The sequence below is a fragment of the Entelurus aequoreus genome, linkage group LG01 (genome assembly GCF_033978785.1).
Source record: "Entelurus aequoreus isolate RoL-2023_Sb linkage group LG01, RoL_Eaeq_v1.1, whole genome shotgun sequence".
Classification (NCBI taxonomy): domain Eukaryota; kingdom Metazoa; phylum Chordata; class Actinopteri; order Syngnathiformes; family Syngnathidae; genus Entelurus; species Entelurus aequoreus.
Genome location: NC_084731.1, coordinates 44,904,394 through 44,927,248, shown reverse-complemented (window position 1 = coordinate 44,927,248; position 22,855 = coordinate 44,904,394). Strand labels below are relative to the sequence as shown.

General features: G+C 40.2%; 1 protein-coding gene across 1 annotated transcript in view; it reads right to left on the bottom strand.

Annotated features, from left to right (window-relative positions):
• The window catches only part of bsnb (bassoon (presynaptic cytomatrix protein) b), a 276,063-nt gene that overhangs the window by 213,437 nt on the left and 39,771 nt on the right, over positions 1-22,855 (bottom strand).

Genomic DNA, 22,855 nt, shown 5'->3' with positions numbered 1-22,855 from the left:
CTAAGGGCAGGTCAGAAGAAGTATCCTGTAAGTGCTTCTCGTGCATTTATTTTTTGAGGCCACCGCCACGAATAGACTTGGAAGTTACTGTCCACCCTCATCTGTAAATGTATATTACAACCTGCACAGTCTGTGGCGGTGGGGATTATAACTCTGCTTCCTCACACACCTCATATGCACCTGGGCTGCCAGAAAATAAGAGGACAAAGCAGGTGACTTTGTTGCTATTATTGTGAGCTTGAGTCCGAGGCAAACTTGCTTAAAGGCCTACTGAAATGATTTTTTTTATTTAAACGGGGATAGCAGATCCATTCTATGTGTCATAGTTGATCATTTCGCGATATTGCCATATTTTTGCTGAAAGGATTAAGTAGAAAAACAACGACGATAAAGTCCGCAACTTTTGGTCGCTGATAAAAAAAAGCCTTGCCCCTACCGGAAGTAGCGTGACGTCACAAGCTGGAGTGCTGCTCACATTTCCCTATTGTTTACACCAGCAGCGAGAGAGATTCAGGCCGAGAAAGCGACGATTACCCCATTAATTTGAGCGAGGATGAAAGATTCGTGGATGAGGAAAGTGAGAGTGAAGGACTATAGTGCAGTGCAGGACGTATCTTTTTTCGCCAATGAACAAGGGTTCATTGGATTCCACACTTTCCCCTTTTTCTGTTGTGGATCACGGATTTGTATTTTAAACCACCTCGGATACTATATCCTCTTGAAAATGAGAGTCGAGAACGCGAAATGGACATTCACAGTGACTTTTATCTCCACGACAATACATCGTCGAAACACTTTAGCTACGGAGCCAACGTGATAGCATCGGGCTCAAATGCAGATATAAACAAAAGAAATAAACCCCTGACTGGAAGGATAGACAGAAAATCAACAATACTATTAAACCCTGGACATGTAAATACACGATTAATGCTTTCCAGCTTGGCGAAGATTAACAATGATGTTGCTAACGACGCCATTGAAGCTAACTTAGCAACGGGACCTCACAGAGCTATGATAAAAACATTAGCGCTCCACCTACGCCAGCCAGCCCTCATCTGCTCATCAAGACCCGTGCTCACCTGCGTTCCAGCGATCGACGGAAGGACGAAGGACTTCACCCGATCATCCGTGCGGTCGGCGGCTAGCGGCGGCTAGCGTCGGCTAGCGCGTCTGCTATCCAAGTCAAAGTCCTCCTGGTTGTGTTGCTACAGCCAGCGGTTAATACACCGATCCCACCTATAACTTTCTTCTTTGCAGTCTTCATTGTTCATTAAACAAATTGCAAAAGATTCACCAACACAGATGTCCAGAATACTGTGGAATTTTGAGATGAAAACAGAGCTTTTTTGTATTGGATTCAAAGGTGTACCAATACTTCCGTTTAACTAGTGACGTCACTCGCATACATCATCATACAAAGACGTTTTCAACCGGAAGTTTAGCGGGAAATTTAAAATTGCACTTTATAAGTCAACCCGGCCGTATTGGCATGTGTTGCAATGTTAAGATTTTATCATTGATATATAAACTATCAGACTGCGTGGTCGGTAGTAGTGGGTTTCAGTAGGCCTTTAAGGAAGTGTTTTTTATTTGCAGTGATCAGTTAAACAATGAGCCACAACTTTTTCTGGTGTTAATGGACTGACATGAAAGGACGTATCGCTCTTCTCAACCAGCTGCAGGTTCTGCATCTAAAATCACACGCGTGACAATAAAACACCAGAAATAAGCTAAAAAAAAGAACATTCATTTGTATTTCTAAACATATTTCTTTAGCGTTTGTGGTTTTTGCTCACTCTTCGTCATGGCCAATTACCCATCGCCACAAATACATCACAGTACTGTGGGAAGGAAGTTTCCGTCAATTTGAGCACCTCTTCTCTCCAAAGCAAAGACGCGAGGAAGATGATTGATTTTTCTTACTTTTGCTGATCTTAAACAGGCTCTTGGGACACTAATATACTGCTAGAATGTCAATAAAAAGTTCCTTCTGCCAGTCTGCATGGTCACACAGGACAAAAGTAAAGTACAGTTCAAATATAAAGTGACTGATTTGAGCTCATCTTTCAATGCATGTCATCCAGTTGTTTCTCAGGGTTGTCTTCATCAGCATTAATTGCTGAGAATGTGCATCAATATCATTGACAAATGATAACTCTGCATTAAATACGCTGCTGTGGGGCAAAAGCCAAATCCATGCTAAGTAGGTTAGGGTGGTAAATCTTCACATCTCCAGGGGCAGGGCGCTTTCAGTGCATGTTGCTCTCTCAGCATCTGACAAGCTCACCAAGGCTGAGCCGTAACATCCACCTCCGCAGTCCTCTGCGCTCCTCTGCCTGCCATGAGCTATTCTTTACTGTCTCTCTGCACACATTGATCTCCAACTACTGCCCAGCATCGCCCACCATACTAACTCATACAACAAGAACACTGAGAAACCAACCAACCTCCATCAAGGTTTAAACATTGGTCACCAGCAAAATCTATGTGCTGCTCAGATGAAATTTGACAGTGACTGTGTGTGGACAAGTTAAATGGGACTTTCCCTGTTCAATTTCAAATGCAGATCCAGATTAAACTTGCTTTGACATTCCGGCGTCTTTTAGATAGTTAGGAATAATTGAAAAAGTAAACAAAACACAACAATTGGGCAAAGACTCTGAAAAATGTTCTTTAGACACTATGGACCTGATCTACTGAGATCAAAATCACACGTCCTAAACAGCATGTGCCAACTAAAAATTGCCTGTCCTAATAGAGGGCGTGTTGCATGTGATCTATTAAAACCGTGTAAAATTGATAACTGGTGCAGACAGCCATATTTAAAGGGCACCTATTTATACAACAGCCAACTTTTTTTTTTACCTATTTGTACCTGTTTTGTGTATTTGGGATCTGCATAAATACTGCATGGTTTTAAATAAAACCCTGGAGGCATGGCGGAGATATTTATAAAACCATCTTGCCTTCCTTCATACTTCCTCCAAACGAGCCGTTTGGAATTTGCCCAATTTGTTTAGTTTTTTCCCAATTGGTAACATCAGCGGATATCTCCATATATGGTAGAGATTTACCTTTAGAGCTTTGCGCGAGTCCGCCATTGTAGTCTGACGTCGCAGTCAATAAGTTCCTTCTTTTTTTTTTATCATCTTGTTGTGGGGCAGACTGGCTCGTACATGCACATGCATCCTTCGCTATTGCCATTTCTAATACAAAGTAGAGTATAGTTCAAACTTATATCTGGCAGGAGGACTCAATATGGAAGCGCTAAAAACTAAAAAAAAGGCTGACATGGAGAAGACACCGTCGAAGTGGAGGCACGCAAGTAAGACCGCCCACAAAACGGTGCATCCAGAAAAGACGGTCAAAACATAATCTATGCAAAATGCAAAAGCGATTACATGTTATGTAGACCACAAGGAACTGTTTTAAAAGTAGAAAAAGAAAACATAATATAACGCCTTTAAATTTGTTTTTTGGGCATACTTCATTATGTGCCCATGGAAACACTAATTTCCCTCCACATTAATTTTATTGTGCTCTCCATTGTGCTTGCAATGTTGAACTTGCAGCACACATCTATAATATGTAACACCTTCTCTACAATATAGAATTGCAATCTTTAGACAACAGGCACACATTTTAGCATGCTGACAGTGAGTTATGCAGGGAGGCAGTCGACCATCACAACACTGCAGCACATTCATGCGTCTGGAATGATCCAAATGCAAACGAAGGAATTTTTTCAAATGTATTTTTAAATAAAAGATATTGATTGGATTTTACTGACTTCACGTGCGGCTCACGTCCCTCCCGTTAAATATGTGTGGTGGTCATGCTAGCATAGTGTACTATGTGCCATTTAGCCTTTCTCAAAGAAAAAATGCCCTACGCTTGTGTTGTTTTCGGCTGTACAAATCGTTCAAATCGCAAAAAGGATAAAAGTTTTTCAGAATTCCTCGAGAGGTAATCAAATATAGATAGATAGATAGATAGATAGATAGATAGATAGATAGATAGATAGATAGATAGATAGATAGATAGATAGATAGATAGATAGATAGATAGATAGATAGCTATACAGTACAGGCCAAAAGTTTGGACACACCTTCTCACTCAATGTGTTTTCTTTATTTTCATGACTATTTACATTATAGATTGTCACTGAAGGCATCAAAACAATGAATGAACACATGTGGAGTTATCCATCCATCCATCCATTTTCTACCGCTTATTCCCTTCGGGGTCGCGGGGGGCGCTGGAGCCTATCTCAGCTTCAATCGGGCGGAAGGCGGGGTACACCCTGGACAATCGCAGAGCCAACACAGATAGAAAGACAACATTCACACTCACATTCGCACACTAGGCCAATTTAGTGTTGCCAATCAACCTATCCCCGGGTGCATGTCTTTGGAAGTGGGAGTATGCCGGAGTACCCGGAGGGAACCCACGCAGTCACGGGGAGAACATGCAAACTCCACACAGAAAGATCCCGAGCCCGGGATTGAACTCAGGACTACTCAGGACCTTCGTATTGTGAGGCAGATGCACTAACCCCTCTTCCACCGTGCTGAGGGGTTAGTAGTAGTACATAACACTGTGGAGTTATGTACTTTACAAAAAAAGGTGAAATAACTGAAAACATGTTTTGTATTCTAGTTTCTTCAAAATATCCCCCCTTTGCTCTGATTACTGCTGTGCACCCTCTTGGAATTCTCTTGATGACCTTCAAGAGGTAGTCACTTCAAATAGTTTTCACTTCACAGGTGTTTTAAATTCCTTAGTGACAATCTACAATGTAAATAGTCATGGAAATAAAGAAAACGCATTGAAATGAGAAGGTGTGTCCAAACGTTTGGCCTGTACTGTATATATTTATATATATTATTACTTCTGACTGTCCAATATGTTGACACACACGTAGGACAAAGGATTCTCTGTCCATCGTCTGTTTTTGCAGCGCAATCAGCTCTTTTCTCACAGCTGTGTGTGTAACTTTGTCAGTTTGTAAATACTTTTCAGACATGTTAAATAAAGATGCAAATTAGCACCCGTAGAACAGTTTCACCATTGATAAATCACATTATGCCTGCTGAGTGATTATACAGTATTTATATTTATATTATTCAGTATAAAGTTCTGATGATCAAGATATATTCTATATATTCATGTAGAAAGACACACTAAATGGATTGTACTCCTTGTGTTGCTGACTTAAGAGAAGCAAAGCACAAATTTGCTCGTGATATCAAGTTTGCACATGTTTTAGTACACGCAATCACCAAAAAATGTGACGCACATCTTTAGGGGACTGACAAGAACATGTGTGTAAAATGTATGCAAAATTGGTTGAAAAACATGTCCGCCACCTACTAAAACACCAGCGAGGCTTAGCAACTTACAGTATGTAGTTGCTGACCATTTGCCAAAAATTATAAAACATTAAGCTTATCTGTACAGCAGTATCTCGCGGTACAATTTGAGTCGATTCTGTGATGCCTCTCGTACTTTGAAAAATTCATATTACAGCGTTGAACATTGAAATAAAATAAAAGTCAATTTATTTGGTGCTTGGCCTTCCAGCAAGACAGTGAAATGTTACCATGTAGCATGCCTTTAAAAAATACTTTTGCATGCCTTTAAAAATAAATTTAGATAAGAAATAATTTATAAAAAACAATACACTAGAATGTAGTGGAAACAACTACAGTCGTTTTATGAAGTTATATAATAATAACATACAGCATTTACATTGGAGAGTGGGCTTCTACATATCTCGTTCAAGCTGCTTCTCCGTCAAATACACAATCAGCAGCTTTTTCAAACTTTCATGGCTAAATGTCTGCCGTTTGGACATTATTTTAACGTTATCGGCTCATTCTGCTTCAGTATGGTCCAGACTAACAGTGCTACTTTCTAGCTGCTTCACCAGCCCAGTCATGTTTTTGATTATTTATTTATTTAATACAATGCATATTATCTACTTCTTCTAAGCACTGTCCATCACACTCACTTTCTTTCTTCACATGGTTGGAAAACAAAGTTATGTTGATGTCTAGCTAAAAGCTAATGCTAGAGTCTACTTTTGGTCGGCTCTTATGTGGTTCACTCTGACATTCGCTAAGCCAGCGAGCTGTGGGGAGGCTTGTAACCTGAATGTTTGTGCATAACTTAAAGCATAACAATCACCCAGGAGAAAGCTTGTATCCTGAAAAACTTGTACAGTAACTGGGGCACTTGTATCTCAAAGTACCACGAAGGGTGGGTACCAAGTTAGGTACTTTTATAGGTACCGACCGAAGTCTGTCTGTACAACCAGGTACAATTTCAGGTCAAATCAAATGGTGCCATTATTCGATACATTTTGGTGCACGCGAAGTCACGTCCGGTTGCAGCCTTGGCATCGGCTCAGGCACTTGGCCGGGTAAAAAACAATCAAGTTCTCAGAGCAGACGTACGTAATGTTACAATTTTGCATGCCAACAAAGCCAGAAGGAGGTGCTCTAAAGCAGTGGTCCCCAACCACCGGGCCGCGGACCGGTACCGGTTGGTACCGGGCCGCACAAGAAATAAAAAATAAAAAAATATGTTTTTATTAAATCAACATAAAAAACACAATATATACATTATATATATCAATATAGATCAATGCAATCTGCAGGGATACAGTCTGTAAGCACACATGATTGTGTTTCTTTATGAAAAAAAAAAAAATAATAATAATAATAAATCAAATCCCCCCCGCCCCCCGGTCCGTGGGACAAATTTTCAAGCGTTGACCGCATCTACAAAAAGGTTGGGGACCACTGCTCTAAAGTACAGTGAGGCTTCACTTTTCAAAATGTGCCAGCTCTATGCTAATTCACATTGGATTTGCCATAGACGTGCGACCAAATAGCCTTAGTCATTTTACATGGCGATTTCTACACCTCCAAATTCGGTAATGAAAGCTATGTACGGTGTAATAAGTACAATACTTACAGTATAAAGACTTTGTAGGACTCAACAAAAGAAAGACTGGAAAATTCAACTCAATGGCAAAGACTACTTCTTGACTAAGGAATCCCACCGTACCCTATCGACTACTGCCATCTAACGCTTTTACATCTGCATGCAAAGTCTACTATATAATACATTGCAGTACTCTCAAATGAGACACAGGATTGAAGGAAAATGACCACATTTGAACACACACAATAGTACTGTAAATGGATACTGTGAGTACCGGTATCAAATCCCAGGTACCTGGAATTGGTACCATATTGATTCAAAAGTGAAAGGTTAAATGACAACACAAACAAGACCCCCTTATTGTAAAAAATGCACTTATGCAAACACATTGTAGTCAATCCAGTTACATCCTCTGCAGTTCAAACACTCAACCTTTCACACCTCCAATAAAAGTATTTACTCAACCTGCAGCTGCTCTGCAAGCTTTCAGGTCAGCTTAAATGGCAATGCATCTTGGCTGCAATTTTCAACATGATTCACGGCGAGATGATGTGAAACTTTGTGACAGATGACACAGCCACACTTGACTCACGGTAACAGTGAAGCATAGCCTAATTCAAATTAGGCGAGTGATTTATTTCAGGGGACGACGGCAATCGTCTTTCTCCCTCCTTCTCTACCTGTTGACAAGCAACGACTGCTAAGATGCGTTTCAGTGATGTTACTGCTAGACCTCCACCCCAGATCCCACCTCACTCCTACCCACTTCTCTAAAGTGGGCTGGCTCAAGGTGGAGGACAGAGTTAAACAACTAGCACTGAGCCTAGTCTATAAAATCCGCTACACCTCCCTGATACCGAAGTACATGTCAAACTACTTCCTTAACGTTAATGGCCGCCATAACCACAACACCAGGGGGAGCTCCACTAACCACGTTAAACCCAGATTCCGAACTAACAAAGGTCTTAACTCATTCTCTTTCTATGCCACATCAATGTGGAATGCGCTCCCAACAGGTATAAAAGAAAGGGCATCTCTATCCTCCTTCAAACCGCAATAAAAGTTCACCTCCAGGCAGCTACAACCCTAAACTAACACCCTCCCCGGATTGCTAACAATCAAATGTAAACAATCAAATGCAGATACTTTTTCTTATGCCTTCTGATCTCTCTGTCTCTCTCTCTCTCTCTCTCTCTCTATGTCCACTACTTGATGTCCATATCCTACCCCCCCCCCCCCCCACACCCCTGATTGTAAATAATGTAAATAATTCATTGTGATTATCTTGTGTGATGACTGTATTATGATGATAGTATATATGATAGTATATAACTGTATCATGAATCAATTTAAGTGGACCCCGACTTAAACAAGTTGAAAAACTTATTCGGGTGTTACCATTTAGTGGTCAACTGTACGGAATATGTACTTCACTGTGCAACCTACTAATAAAAGTCTCAATCAATCAATCAATCAGCTGTTTGCTGGGGTTATAAAGAGCTGCCTTCGGCTGAAGCTCGCTCTGGGCTTCATTTGGATGCTCACTAGTGTCTCTCAAGAAGGATGGAGTTAGCGTGAATACTATTTTTACAGCATAACATCACCTAAAAACAGAGGCATATGGGTTGATGATTCTAAGGCTGAAACGACGCGTCGACGTAGTCGACGTCATCGGTTACGTAAATACGTCGACGCCGTTTTTGTGCGTCGACGCGTCGCATATTTACGTCACACTACCGTCATGGCGAAGCGCAAAGCAGACGATCAAAGCAGACGATGCGAGCGGTGCGAGCGAGGGGGAAAAATCACGCCAAAAGTCGTCAAAAGTTTGGAAGTATTTCAATACACAGCCTAATAATGTTGTTGTATGCACACTGTGTCGATCGTAAATGGCCTATCATAGCAGCACAACGGCTATGAACAAACATTTGAAAAGAAAACCATCAACCATCAACTAGTCAATCGTCCGCGTGAGCATACATTGTCATCATTACACAAAAACATGAATGTGTCATTTGTATCTGCTAGGGGTGTAACGGTACGTGTTTTGTATTGAACCGTTTCGGTACAGGCTTTCGGTTCGGTACGGGGGTGTACCGAACGAGTTTCTAAGCTAAAGCTAACTTTAGCTGCTAAAGTCTTAACAAGCTGCTTCGCTCCTTCTGCCTCTGTCTCAGCACGCAGCATTGTCCCACCCACACAACCATCTGATTGGTACACACAAAGCTCTACCAGCCAATCAGCAGTGCGTATTCAGAGCGTTACCAGCCAATCAGCAGTGTGTATTCAGAGCGCATGTAGTCAGCGCTTCAGCGTGGAGCAGATAGGTGTTTAGCAGGTGAGCATCAGGCAGCGAACTCTCCCCAAATGATAATAAACACCTCCCAGTCAACTACTAGTAACATCACTATGAGCCCGTTGACCTTCTAGAAACTTAAACTGCAGCTCAGCTCACTCGCAGTCCTGGCTTGAGGTGAAGGCTAATTACCTCTCAGTTCCAGCCACATCGACCCCTTCTGAGCGCCTATTTTCAGCTGCTGGGAATATTGTAAACATGAAAAGAACCAGAGCATGTAGACATGCTAACCTTTCTTCATTACAACTGTTAGTCACTCACTGGAATGAGTAGAATTGGTTATTGTGTACTGTGTTGGACTGGATGTTTATTTTGCACATTTTAAAAGCAATACTTAATGTTTACAGTGCTCCAGAATATTTAGATTGGCACTTTTTTGTATTGGATGTTTATCTTTATTTTTGCACATTTTAGCAAATAAGCAATACTTTCACTTTTGTTGAAATGTTTACACTGTTGTTACAGAATATTCCGTTTTACACTTTTTTGTATTGGATGTTTATCTTTATTTTTGCACATTTTAAAGCAAAATAAGCAATACTTTTACTTTTGAAATGCTTATACTATTGCAGAATATTAAGATTTGCACTGGATGTTGACTTTTATATTTGCACATTAAAAAGCAAATAAGCTACTTTTAATTTTGTTAAAGGTTAAAAGTTTTAAATGTTTACATTGTTACAGAATATTTAGTCATGTTGTTGTCAATGTTGACTGAGTGGCCATTCTTCTTTTTTTTTGTAAATAAAAGCCATGCCTTTTGAAAAAACTGGCCTACATTTATTTTTTTTCATCTTCGTTTTGAATAAAAAAATAATCGGTAAAAGGAAAAATAATCTATAGATTAATCGAAAAAATAATCTATAGATTAACCGATTAATCGAAAAAATAATCTATAGATTAATCGATAGAAAAATAATCGTTAGCTGCAGCCTTAGATGATTCACGGTGCCTAATCGAAGGTGATAATGCATTGGGAGAAATCTGTGGCAATCTGAAGTATTTACAGTCTCTCACATAAGTGAGTACATCTCTGGTATTTCAGCAACCATTGTATCGCAGTATGGATGACTCTTTTATAACTATAAAGATTAAACTTTGGTATAACTTAGGGTAGTCGGCTTATACAGCAGTACAGATTGGACTATCCACTGAAAAAGACTCAACACACTTCAACCTAGGGATGAGTACCTTTCACATTTGAACAGATAAGGCACTAGTGTTGTCCCGATACCAATATTTTGGTACCGGTACCAAAATTATTTTGATACTTTTCTAAATAAAGGGGACCACAAAAAAATGTATTATTGGCTTTATTTTAACAACAAATCTTAGGGTACATTAAACATATGTTTCTTATGGCAAGTTTGTCCTTAAATAAAATAGTGAACATACAAGACAACTTGTCTTTTTGTAGTAAGTAAGCAAACAAAGGCTCCTAATTTAGCTGCTGACGTATGCAGTAACATATCGTGTCATTTTCCATTCTATTATTTTGTCAACATTATTAAGTGGTAGAAAATGAATTATTAATCTACTTGTTCATTTACTGTTAACATCTGCTTACTTTCTCTTTTAACATGCTCCATCTACACTTCTGTAAAAATGTAAAAATCATTTATTCTTCTGTTGTTTGGATGCTTTACATTAGTTTTGGATGATACCACAAATTTGGGTATCAATCCGATAGCAAGTCGTTACAGGATCATACATTGGTCATATTCAAAGTCCTCATGTGTCCAGGGACATATTTCCTGAGTTTATAAACATAATATACATTAAAAAAAAATAAAAGAAGATGTTCTGATGCCAAAAAATATCGACGTAATCATAGTAGTATCGACTTGATACGCTCCTGTACTTGGTATCATTACAGTGGATGGACTGGTACTTTTCAGAGGCTGTATAGTACCGAATATGATGAATTAGTATTGCGGTACTATACTAATACCGGTATACCGTACAACCCTATAAGGCACTAATGGATATCGGTAGTCATCGGTACCAAATTGGTACTAATGTGTGTGTTAATAAAATTGTGTAAAAATCTTATTTTTTATGTAATATTTAAAAATGAGCTGATTTTGGTAACTGTGGTTTCCAGTTGTTATATCTTGTTTTCCTATTACATTTCTGAGTCTCATTTGCAAGTATTAGTTGACTTTACATGCAGTTGCAATTCCTAAGCTTTAAATGGCAGTAGTGTATAGGCTACAGCGTGTTGCCTGGTCAGGAAATAGTCTTTGCCATTAAGCTAAATCTAATATTTTGATGAGCCCTAGAAAGTGTTTTCTGTTGTAAGTATTGTACTTATTACACACCAGCTGTTTGATTGCAACGTACACTAGGGCTGGGCGACATATCGATATACTCAGGTTTGTCTCTGTGCGATATAGAAAATGACTATATCGTGATATTCGAGTATACGTTCTCACGCAGTTGCTTTTAGCTGCGGGCATTACACTACAGGCTCTTCTCACTCTTTGTTGTCTTTCCTTCTCACAGAACATGAAACAAGCGCATCTTCTTACATACGACACATACGTATACGCCCTCGCAGAGCAGAGAGGTTGCGGCATGGGAAACGTTAGCTGTGGTGCGAGTGGTAATACGAGAGAAAGAAGGTGCGAATCAGGTAGCAAATGAAGGAAGAATTAATTCCCAAGAAAAACAGCAGGGGCTCCATCGTCTGGCAGTGGTTTGGCTTCAAGTGGGAATATGTCGAACAGACAACCGTAATTTGTCAAGTGTGGGGCAAAAGCGTTGCTACAAAAAGTAGCATTACTGCTAAAGTGTATCATCATTTGAAAAGTCACCCGCTAAAGAATGAAGAGTGCTTGAAACTCCGTATGTCAACATCTCCGTTCGGTGCCACACCAACAAAATGCCGAGGCAACCATTTCCACATCAACACCGTATGAAAATAGTCAACAACAGAAGGAGATAACGTCCGCAGGAAACTACCACATAGCGAAGGACATACACTATTTGATTTCCTATTATGCAGCTCATTTTAAAAGTGCACTTTATTTGTTTTAAACTATTGTAGTGGCGTTCTGTAAAAAAAGTGCACCTTAATTTAGTGTTGTTTTGATATGTCATCTTAGTGACATCATGCACAAAAGTGCACTAATAGCTTGTTTTAAAATGTCTCTGACAATCTTGCACTTTCTGTTTTGAAATGACATGAATGTTTGTGCCACTGCTTAATAACTGTTTAATAAATACAGCTTTGGTCAATTGACTTAGTTGTGATTTCCCTCTCTGCATGAAAGTTTAAAATTAGCATGTATTAATGCAGTATGAACAAGAATGTTTTAATGTAGACACATAGAATCATCATACTGCTGTGATTATATGCATCAAGTGTTCATTCAAGGCTAAGGCAAAATATCGAGATATATATCGTGTATCGTGACATGGCCTAAAAATATCGAGATATTAAAAAAAGCCCATATCGCCCAGCCCTAACGTACACCTTAATTATACTTTTCATTACCAAATTTGGAAGTGTTTAAAACGCCATGTAAAATCTCTAATATTTATCAGTAGCAAATATATGGCAAATCCAAATTCCAAACCAGTAAATTTGCATCGAGTTAGCACATTTTTGAAAAGTGTAGCCTTACTTTACATTTGAGAGTTTTCTACCAGGCATACTTGCTTTGTTGGCATTGAAAATTCCAACATTACCTAGAAACAATCCGCTCTGAGTGCTGCTTGAGTGAATTTTAACTGTCAGGTGTTTGAGCCTGCTGAGTCTGCAAGTGGATGCGACGTCACAATTAACAAAGGCATCAAAATATGGCACCATTTAAATTTTACGCGAATCGATACCCGGCAATACTGAGGGAATTCGGTCTGTGCCAAAAAAGTACCGAATTTGATAGGCCTACCCATCCTTAGGTCCTCCATCCATCCATCCATTTTCTACCGCTTATCCCTTTTGGGGTCGCGGGGGGCGCTGGAGCCTATCTCAGCTACAATCGGGCGGAAGGCGGGGTACACCCTGGACAAGTCGCCACCTGATCGCAGGGCCAACACAGATAGACAGACAACATTCACACTCACATTCACACACTAGGGCCAATTTAGTGTTGCCAATCAACCTGATCTACTAAAAGTTTGCATGTCCTAAAACATGTGCAAACTCGATAGTGCACGCGAGCTGATTCCAGAGGATTGCGTCTCCAAAATTAGCAAAGTAAAGAGCGCAATCCATTATCCATTTAATATGTCTGCCTTCAAGTACATGCAGAATATATGCTGATTATCAAAATGCCCACAATACTGGGAGGAGATGCAAATCTAATTATTTAGCACACGCTTATTGGATCCAGCAGCCACCAAAAGGAATTAAATAGATTAGTTTTGGTGAAAGGTTTTGTTTGTTTTTTCACTGGATCATTCCAGCACACGTATATTTCAGAGCGCACCTTCCACAAGCTAAGAGTAGGTTCTGTTGTCCAGATTGCGCTGTACAATATATAAAAGCGGGTTGCCTCCAGATTATAGTTGTATGCTATAAGCAACATATAAGTCGTAAAACGGCACCGGTTGCAGCACATAGATGCAGTGAATGAGTGTCTCCATAGTGGTAGTACACACAAAAATCGTATTTAATTAGAGCAGCCCGCACCATTTTTGCCCACTAATAATACTCGCAATTTTATAGTTTGCACCCGCGATTAATTTTTTTATTTGTTACTTGATATTTTAGTAGATGTACACTGACTACTCTTAATTGTATCCAAGTTTCATTTTTTTTATAGTTTTGGTATTTAAGAAAATACAATGATAAATTGTTTTGCTGTGGCGTGAGCGGTGTATTACATTTTATTCGATAGTGTATAATTTGCCGGATATTTGGTTTCATGTACAAATGAATAAAAGTGTTGGGACATGCGAGCAAGACACCTTAGATCTGCCCTCCATTTTCAGGACAATTCTGTTTTTAACTTTGTGCCCTGGCTAAATTGGGGCCCTAAGCAGAATTTTATCTTACCCAAGTTCAACATTTTTTCCACACCTTTTTATCAGTGCGAAACGATTTATTATGCTAAAGTACGTCCACATCACAGACATGCTGCCTCCACTCCAGACAATCCTGTGTGTCATCACAACATCCTGTTTTGGGAGTGCCTTTTCGGTGATCAAAATTTTGGGGGGGGTTACCAAATTTTCAGTGCATCACTAGTTAATAGTTTAAATAATAGACTGTATATATATCCATTAATACAATATATTTAAGTTTTAAGTTTTTTCACATTAAAAAAAACTAATTTACAGGGGAAGCCCTGTATTTTACTGAAATGTGAATTTAATTAAATGCATGTTTTGGATTAAAACAAATTCATAAATTTTTTTAAAAATGTGCAAAATAACAAATTTTACCATATTTAAGCTAATTTTCCTGCCACGCCTCCCAATGGAGATTTAACCCAGTATGTGTGCCTTACAAGACAGTGACAATGTGAAATGTTCTATCATATTCCTATGAGTGACAGAGCAGGAAAGGGGCTATGAATACATTTGCAGTAAAATGTCATATGAAGTGCCCTGTTGTTCATTAATTGACATCTTACATGCGCCTCCTCACGCAAAATAGGCCCCCCACGGATCACGGGGCTCTACACACAGCTAGTGATCTGCGTATAGGGAGGGGCAGTCGTAGGGAAGTAACAGTATAATAAATATTGCGGTATTTCGGTTTCAAAGTATTTTCAATAATACTGTGACGTGTGATGGTATTGAACGAAAACTTGGTGAGTGTAATTTTCTTCTGGTGTTTTAGCGTTGGCCCAGTCTGTAAATGAAGGGCGTTGAATGCCGTAAGCAGTAAGTGAAGTGTGTTTGTACTCGTTGGAGATAAAAGGAATTGTTTTTTGGACATTAAATCTGTCCACTACTGGCTTGGCTATGTTGCTAACAAACAGACAAACAAGCCCAGGTCAAAATATAACATTTCCCGTAGGTAAGAAAGTCTGTGTTCTCGCAAAACGAAGCGCGCCACTTTTGTTTCGAGCGTTTCCAAGGCGACATAGCCAGCCAGTCGCGGCGCAACACACGGATGGAAATCACACAAAAAAAAGTTCAACGTACATCCACACGCACTTTCACTGTACAAACACACAAACGTTTGTACATATACACATACTGTACATATACATTCACTGTACAAACATAAATATACACATACCGTACATATACAAACACATACACTCATGCATATAATCACAATCATCAAACCAATATTAACGTTGTTCCCCTAGGGCAGGGGTCTCAGACACGGCCTGCGGGCCAATTGCGGCCCACAAGACGTTATTTTGCGGCCCCCACCTTAATATGAAAGTTTAATGTTAGTGCGGCCCGTGAGTTTTAAATGAATGGCGCTTGACAGCGTTGTGTGCGTAGCTGAAGGACTCTACCAATCACGGTGTGGTATATGGCTCTCGACAATATTGAGGGCGTGCCGTGATGGCACTGCCTTTAGCGTCCTCTACAACCTGTCATCGCGCCGTCTTTTTCTCCATACAAACAGCGTGCCGCCCAGTTACATGTCGTATGCGGCTACTGCAGGAACGCACAAGTGACTGCAAGACATACTTGATCAATAGCCATACAGGTCACACTGAAGGTGACCGTATAAACAACTTTAACACTGTTACAAATATGCGCCACACTGTGAACCCACACCAAACAAGAATGACAAACACATTTCGGGAGAACATCCGCACCGTAACACAACATAAACACAACAGAACAAATACCCAGAATCCTTTGCAGCCCTAACTCTTCCGGGCTACAATATACATCCCCGCTACCCCCAAACCCCGCGTCCCCCTCCCTTCCCCAACCTTGAGGTCTCAAGGTTGGCAAGTATGCATTGACGTCACTTGCGTGATGCAAACAGAGAAACATTTTGCCGCTTTTCCACTAGATCTGCACGCGCTCTTCCTCCCTCCCTCCCTGCCTCCCTCGCTCGCCCGCCTGCTCGCTCCCGCCCCCGGCGCCGCTGTAAACAGTCCGGGCGGGGAAGACGAGCGGTCCAGTAGCTTCCGAAACACTCCGCCGAAGGACCGAGCGACAATACAAAACTGTGGTGCACTGGACCCCAGCGCTGATACTTCGACAGAGAGTCGCTGAGCGAATCGGACGTGTAACACGTTAATCGTGATGTTAGCCCGTTCGGGGCTAATTGTGCTACCGTAACTGTAAACTCCACGGCGAGCCCCCCTCCGTCCTCCCGTTGGCTCCAGACAGAGACGATTTTTGTTATTTGGGTCCAAAATACCCCTGCGTTAGTGGAAAAGCATCAAATGAGTGAAAGCGACAGAAACGTTGCCATGGAGACGAGGGTTTTCTTACGTGCCTGGCTGCAGTCACACCGCGATACCTGTCCGTCAGTAATAAAGTCCCTGATAACCTGGACCAATTCAAACCGTTATTTGTTTTTTTTTATTGTTTAATTTCCATTGCCTCACATGATGAACATTACATATATTTTTATATGACGGCGTCACTTTTTTGCGCTCGCGATCCCGGTACTTTCTGCCGACCGCCGTGTTGCTGTAGGGAGGAAAAGCGGAACGACACACATTGCGGAAATAACATTATTCTCCGTGCGCCGGCTAAATAAAAATATATTCCACAACCCCAAACATGTCTTTTTCAAAGCCTGCAGTGAAGAGAAAGGTTAGTGATGAGCAAAGACAATTGCAGGAAAAGTGGGAGATGCAATATTTCTTTGTTGAGCACAGGGGCACCCCGACTTGTCTTATTTGCACAGAGAAAGTTGCGGTGCACAAGGAATACAATTTGAAACCTCATTATACAACTAGACATGCTGAGGAGTATGCAAAATACCAGGGAGATGAGAGAGTGAACCGGGTTGCACATTTTAAAACCAGTCTACTGAGGCAACAAGATTTCTTCAAGAAAGCAACCGAAAAGAGCGATGCAGCAGACAAAACTAGCTACATGGTGAGTAAGATGGTTGCTAGGGCGGGAAAGCATTCAAAAAAGGTGAATTCATTAAAAAGTGCATGTTAGATTTTTTTAAAGAAATCTTTTCTTGCGGCCCATCCTCACCCAGTTTCTGCATCCAGTGGCCCCCCGGTAAATTGAGTTTGAGACTCCTGCCCTAGCGGAAACTGGGTAAAAAACGGCACACTGACAAAGCTTAACCTATTGTTACTATAACAATCTACAAGGTTAATACAGTTCGCTTCTGTTTCTTTCCCTCCATTAATCTGCTTTCTTTTGTAATTCAAGTTACCATTACATATATGTTTTGTTGCATTTGAAACAATTGTATTGTTGATAAAAGAGGTAATTATCGTTATTATTCATTATCAATAGTGCTATTTCTATTGGTATTTTCATTGCTCCATTTGTAGTGCAATAATGTTCATTATCATTTCTGTGTTATTAATATTGACTTCACTAACTGCTTCTTTATCATTTTAAGTATCATATTTGTACATATCGTATTTGCTGATGCTGTTCTGTTGTTGTTGCTGTTGTTGTTGTGGTTGTTATCGTTGTTGTTGTCTCTCTGTTTTATCCCCCTCTTGTCCCCGCAATTTCCCCTTCTGTCTTCCTTTTTTTGTCTTTCTATCCCCTCCTGCTGCGGTCCGGCTGTGCCAAACATTAATATAAATCCATTTAATAAAGTCAAATACAAATAAGGCAACAAGAGAAGTATGCCACTCTTCTCTTTTGTAAAGTAAATCTGTACAGCAAATATGGGCATCTACATCAACAATATGATTTGCCTAAGTAGTTGGACAGGACAAAAAAATATATATATATATATTTAAAAATTCTACGCAGATAATAAGAGTAAACTAAAAAGCTGTTGATACCCTACCCTCGGTGGCCCTTGCCAACATTTTGGAGAAGACAAACTTGGATGGGTTTGGTGTGACAACCCCATCAAACACCTTTGGAATGAACCAGAACAGAGATGGCGAGTCAGCAGGCCTTATATCAGGTCTAACATCACTGACCTCACAAATTCTCACTGACACGTTCTTTATACGCCGCCATCGTCCACCAGAGTAGACCAAGGTGACTAACTCCATATTTTATTCCATTTTCACTTCCTGCAAGTGAAATGGCCTCACGTGTCAATACTTATACCCACATAGGGTATGACTGACGTCACTTGCCACACACGAGACCACCTTCTTTTTCGCCATCTGCTGTGGTTGTAAGTGTTGCGATACAGCTGGGAGGGAAACAAGCCAGTATCGTAAAAAAATGTATTAATCGGCCATGTTTGACGCACAGGGCGATCACACATACATACAGTGACTAATTTACAGTACATTTATATATAGTATATACTGTATGTATGTACTGTACCCCCCCCCCCCCCCCCCCCACTAGCCCACACCCACTACCACTACACCCTTGAGATGAAGCAACAATGAGTAGAGCTTTGTAATCTTCATTAGGATTGTACAATGGACACCATTTGCTACGTCAATCCATCGTTTACGTCCGGGCACGTAAGCGACTACGTAGTTATATACGTACCACCTAGGGTTGACCCGATACCAATATTTTGGTACCAGTATGGGTACCAAAATCTATATCAATATGTATTTCGATACTTTTCGGTAATTTTTTTTAAATAAAGGGCACCACCAAGAAATGTCATCATTGGCTTCATATTAATAGAATATCTTATGAAACATTTAAACATATTTTTCTTATCGCCATCAAAAAACACTTTTAAAAGTTTGGAATTAAAATGAAAAGACATTAAACACAATGGGTTTTTCGTATTGCACTCGAAAAACAATTTACATTTTCACATATTACATAATATACCCTGCCATAATCTAGAACAGAATAGAAAGCTTTATTTATCTTTTATTTATTTATATATTTATCAAAAAGAAAATTACCCCTGTGGAGCCCATCAAAATCCAGGGCCGGGAGGTGGTAGTAGTGGGGCAGTACAAGTACTTGGGAGTCCACTTGAAAAGCAGACTGGACTGGAAGGACAATAGCAAAGCTGTATACAAGAAGGACATGAGCAGACAGGAATCTTAGGTCCTTTAATGTGGTAATCTGAAATTCCTTGCTCAATCTGTTTTGTCTGTACACCTGTTCACTCTCTCTCTCCGTCCACAGTGTGGGGTGCAGCTGGCGCGAGGCAGCAGCACACACCTGAGGACAATTAAGTGGCAGCCTATTTAACCTGGCTGCTGACTACATGTGAGCGCAGGAACTTTGTCTACTGCTTGCAACAGACGCATATGTTGTTGGTCTTTCCAGAGAACTCCCTAGTTCGTCTTGTGCCCATCTTCTCAGGTTTGCCTGTATTTTTCCTAGCCTTGTCTAGCGTTTTTATTTTGTACTTTGTTTTTCTGTTTACTTCTTTCATGAAGAATTTTTCCTAGCCTTGTCTAGCGCTGTTAGTTGTGTGTATTTTGTTTCTCTTAGTAGTTTTTTACATGGTGTGTTTTTTGTGGTTACCACCATCGCCTTTGTTTTACTACTTTGTGCTTTCTCCTAAATAAAAGGAAGAACTATTGTACACACACAATAAGTCTCTGCATCCTTGGGATCCACCTCACCTATTCCTAACATTTAATGTGTGCAGCAAGCTGTTGGAGATCTTTTTTCAGTCTGTTGTGGCCAGTGCCCTGTACTTTGCAGTGGTTTGTTGGGGGAGCAGCACCAGCAAAAGGGACTTAAACCGGATTGACAAACTGAAAGCCGGCCAAACTATTGGCACGCAGTTGGAGGCGTTTGTGTCAGTGAGGGACAAGAGGACACTGGATAAACTGCTCGCCATCATGGACAATCCTGCCCACCCACTCCACCAGACAATCCATCCAGCTGTATAATGACTCGCCATACAGCAATAGATGATATCTGTCTATTACCTGACCACTTCTATGTTAGCTACCTCTCTTTGTTTATAATGTATATTTTCTGCTGGAACTACTCTCTATTTTATGCTGCCCTTTTTTTTTGCTGCAGCTGTTACATATACTGTAATATTGTACGTGGTAATTGGGATTTGTTATATATTGCATATATTATATAAAAATATAATATAATATAATAATATTATATACCCGAATGCTGCTGAGATAGGCTCCAGCGACCCCGAAAGGGACAAGCGGTAGAAAATGGATGGATGGATGGATGGAATATATCAGTATGTATTATATACTGTGTATATATAATATGTAAATATTACACATAGGCTCAAGCATCCCCCGCAACCCCGAACGGATGGATGGATGTTATATTTTATATTGCTACTATGGTACATTTTTAGTCTACTTAATACCTGCATTATTATTTCCATCCTTACCCTTTCCATCCTTTGTAACTGAGCTACTGTGTGGAACAATTTCCCTTGTGGATCAATAAAGTTTGTTTAAGTCTAAGTCTTTATTGACATTGTATTACATGCTTCATGATTTATGGTTGCCAATTTTGATCTGTGCTTTAAGACAAATACAGTAATTAGTAAATACTGAAAATAATACTATGGCTAAAAGTACACAGATAAGACATTTAGCGGGTAAAACACACATTGTTAAAGATAAAACGCAAATTAAATAGTGGGAATTTGTTACAAAATTCAGTCAATTCACTTTTGACTGCGCTAAAAAAATTGGTGTAAGCACCATTTGCAACAAAAGGCATTATTCATATTGTGTTATTTTAACGGTACTTTATTTTGAAGATTTGCGACTTCCGCATGCATGTGAGCTGAACAGGAAGTTATGTGTTTTATGTAAATGTGTCCTGACTTCTTTTTATGTAAATGTGTTCTGACTTCAATAAAGAAGTTTGATGGCAATGGGGGGAGCAACATGGTTGTTCAACCGTGTGAGTTGACTCCCAGCCAACTCAACGAGTAACACAAAACCCTGTGTCATCACTTCTGAAGTGGTTATATAACAACTATGCTTCATGACAAGTAAGTAAGCAGTTGAAATAGCCATTACAATTTGCAACAAGCCAACCAGCTGTGTGTGTGTCTACAAATCTGTATGTGCACAGGGGGAGCTGTTAACTACATTACCTGTCACCCTTTAAACTCCTCGTGCAGATCTGAATGCTTGTTATTTAAATGATTACCTAAGTTTGAAGCAAAGGTGGTAACACTGTACTGCTCTCTTTGACGAGGCATGTTTTAAAGCACCGCTTGCAGCACAGCGCTTTTATGTTTAAAGCGTCACCATTATAGGTAATTTCGAAGCCGAAATACCTCCATATTGTGCTTCATACACCCTCTTTATTAACCAGTAGAATTGCAGTTTTTTGCCATTATTCCTCTCCACACTGTTTCTGCTTGTATGCACTTTGTATGTGCGCGTTGACACACTCATGCGCCTCGGCCCACCAACGTCACTGCCGCACGGCAGCATATGTGGATGAAAAAAAAAGTTGTTCAAAGGCAGTAGTACCTTTTTTAATTCATTAGTACCGCAGTACTTTATTAATAGTAGTGTACCGTACAACCTTAGTCCCACCATTACACAACAAACCCAGCAGCAATGGGGTTAACGGTTCAGATCGTTTTTTTATCATTAATCATGCTTCGGTTTATGAATAAACAAATAACTACACGGAGAAGAAGCTCCCATGGACGACTATTGTTTCTTGTACATTTTTTGAAGGTATGTAACGGCAATGTTTTCACATTAAAGTATTTTAGCCTAACATTTAGCTAGCATGGCTAGCTGGCTAATGTTACAAACTAACGTGTATTATATTGTAATTGGAGGATTTTCTTTGGCCCTCCCTGGGCGAGTCAGCATCTGCAATACCTTGCTATGAAGGGATCGATTCATACCCCCTACCCCTCGTTATGCCCAGTACCCCTATGCAAAGAGTAATTGGGACACCACTACCCTCACAGGAACACGCACGATTTAGGGATAGGGCTTAAAAGTAGGGTGAGGGGGTGTATTGGGATTGGCCCGTAGTATGTACAAAAAGTTAAAGTACCACTGATACCTCTGCATTTGACCCATCCCCTTGTTCCACCCCCTGGGAGGTGAGGGGAGCAGTGAGCAGCAGCGGTGGCCGCGCTCGGGAATCATTTTGGTGATCTAAGCCCCAATTCCAACCCTTGATGCTGAGTGCCAAGCAGGGAGGTAATAGAATTTGTCAGTTTGGCGCTGCAGTGTATTATGTCACCCTGTGGTGGTTGTTTTTTAAATAAATATTCATACTAATACTTGATGATTAAAGCAGCACTAAGTAACTTTTCAACCATCATAAAATATTTTAATAACTTTTGGGTTGATACAGCAACTTACAACTAGTTGAATGACACCTCTGTCATGAGGGGGTCTGTATCACTTTCACTGGCACTAAGCAATTTTGAGAAGGGTGGCAGGAACCCTGCCACACAAAAAACTACAAATGTGCTGACTTGCTTTACGGCAACGTCACTTCCTTTTCCCCCATTCGCTGCAAAGACGAATGGTTTCCTTAAATTACTGCTATCATGGCAGAAGCTTCAAAACAGCAACAAAAAACAAAAAGTTTTGTCTGAAGAGA